At 52.1% G+C, this 2,500-nt stretch overlaps 1 protein-coding gene across 1 annotated transcript in view; it reads right to left on the bottom strand.

Moving 5' to 3' along the window:
- The window catches only part of wnk1b (WNK lysine deficient protein kinase 1b), a gene marked incomplete at both ends in the record, with an annotated part of 64,668 nt that overhangs the window by 57,263 nt on the left and 4,905 nt on the right, over positions 1-2,500 (bottom strand).

Here is a 2,500-nt window from a genome sequence, read left to right as displayed (position 1 = left end):
ACTGATAGCAGCCAGCTAACGAGCTGTGAGAGATACTGTTCTGCTTGTTTGCTGTGCAACATATCAACTGACCGGCTGTCAAAACCAAATGCCAACAAACTGGTTATGCTAGCCGGCTGTGGTTCCCAAATACAGTACATGTTAAACGTGTTTGACATGTTATTTGACAGCCTAATACATGCGGTCAGCCCGTCAGTCACACATGACATTAGCATGTAATGCTAGCGTTTCCTCCGCAGTCTGAGTCTGGTCAGAAAGTGCTCTACGGTATTTGTGTTGTACAGTATTGACACCATTAGTCTTGACTAGGTCTCTCCAGAATGAGACCCAGTGTCTCGGTGAGATTTACCCGTCTAAATAAAGGTCAAATACACAAATAAATACTAAACACTCCTTGCGTATCAGAGTGAAATGAGCAGCCCGTTTAGTGCGTTCGAGTGAATTGGATCCGTTCGGTTACTTAACGCATCCATTTTACAGTCTATACAATATGGTTCCTTGGGGGTTATGGGAGTTGTATTTCTTTATTGGGTACCATGTTTGTAGTCAGTCAGGAGCGATGTGGTTCTATAGGAGCCTGGGTTAGGGAGCAGCAGCATGTGATCCAGCAGGAGGGATATAGGGGGTAGATGGGGGTGTCCTGCTCATTAGATTAACCCCAATAACTAAATCATCTGGAACATGGTGGACCAAGCCTGCTAATACCCATTACCACAACCTCCACAGTATCTCTCTCTGTCTCTCCCTCTCTGTCTCTCTCTCTGTCTGTCTCTCCCTCTGTCTCTCACTCTCTCCCTCTCTGTCTCTCCCTCTCTGTCTCTCCCTCTGTCTCTCCCTCTGTCTCTCACTCTCTCCCTCTCTGTCTCTCCCTCTGTCTCTCTCTCTGTCTCTCCCTCTGTCTCTCACTCTCTCCCTCTCTGTCTCTCCCTCTCTGTCTCTCCCTCTGTCTCTCCCTCTGTCTCTCCCTCTGTCTCTCACTCTCTCCCTCTCTGTCTCTCTCTCTGTCTCTCCCTCTGTCTCTCCCTCTGTCTCTCCCTCTGTCTCTCCCTCTGTCTCTCCCTCTCCGTCTCTCCCTCTCCGTCTCTCCCTCTCCGTCTCTCCCTCTCTATCTCTCCGTCTCTCCCTCTCCGTTTCTCCCTCTGTCTCTCCCTCTCCGTCTCTCCCTCTGTCTCTCTATCTCTCCGTCTCTCCCTCTCCGTCTCTCCCTCTCCGTCTCTCCCTCTCCGTCTCTCCGTCTCTCCCTCTGTCTCTCCATCTCTCTGTCTCTCCCTCTCCGTTTCTCCCTCTGTCTCTCCCTCTCCGTCTCTCCCTCTCTCCCTCTGTCTCTCTCCCTCTCCGTCTCTCCCTCTGTCTCTCTATCTCTCTGTCTCTCCCTCTCCGTCTCTCCCTCTCCGTCTCTCCCTCTCTGTCTCTCCCTCTCCGTCTCTCCCTCTCCGTCTCTCCCTCTCCGTCTCTCCCTCTGTCTATCTGTGTCTCTCTCTGTCTCTCTCTGTCTCTCTCTCTGTCTGTCTCTCTCTCTCTCTCATTCTCTGTCTCTCTCTCTCTCCAGCAAGACATCCTGGGCCCCCAAAATGCTCACCAGCCACTCACCAGCCTCATCCACTCACCAGCCTCATCCACTCACCAGCACGTCGGCACTCGTTCGTCAGCCTCGTCTGACACACCTGGTTCAAGGAAACTAGTTCAAGCGGAAGTAAACAGAAGCTGAGTGATGGGGCCGTCTGGTCTGATAGCGTGAATAGAGTGATTAACTCATTGCAGGGCAGGGAGTGGAGTTTCTAGGGTGGATGTATAGGCGGTAAGGCGCCTCTCACAGTCTGGCGTTGACAGGTGTGTATACTGTGTGTGTGTGTGTGTGTGTGTGTGTGTGTGTGTGTGTGTGTGTGTGTACACACCTGTGCTCTAAGCCAACACTCAAGTGTTGAGGAGTGGCAAAGCCCAAAGCCACTGTCAATCCCCCTTCTCACACTTTCTCTCTGTCTCTTTCTAAATTCAATGGGCTTTTTTGGCATGGTTCTCTCTCTCTCTCTCTCTCTCTCTCTCTCTCTCTCTCTCTCTCTTCACTATATCTTCCTCCTTTTCTCAGAGTAAATCTCCCTCCATGAAACTCAAGAGCAGGTTCAAGCCCATTTCCCTCATGTGTGTTGACTGGCCTTGAGAAGCTGCTTCTTAGCCAGCTGGAGAACAGGCTCAGTGCTGGTCTGGGTGTGTGTGGGTAGAGCAGCTCAGTGCTGGTCTGGGTGTGTGAGGGTAGAGCAGCTCAGTGCTGGTCTGGGTGTGTGTGGGTAGAGCAGCTCAGTGCTGGTCTGGGTGTGTGAGTAGAGCAGCTCAGTGCTGGTCTGGGTGTGTGAGGGTAGAGCAGCTCAGTGCTGGTCTGGGTGTGTGAGGGTAGAGCAGCTCAGTGCTGGTCTGGGTGTGTGTGAGTAGAGCAGCTCAGTGCTGGTCTGGGTGTGTGAGTAGAGCAGCTCAGTGCTGGTCTGGGTGTGTGAGTAGAGCAGCT

This window comes from Borostomias antarcticus (assembly GCF_949987555.1).
Source record: "Borostomias antarcticus genome assembly, chromosome: 13".
Lineage (NCBI taxonomy): Eukaryota > Metazoa > Chordata > Actinopteri > Stomiiformes > Stomiidae > Borostomias > Borostomias antarcticus.
Note: the sequence above shows the minus strand (reverse complement) of the source record. Positions and strands in the feature narration are given on the sequence as shown.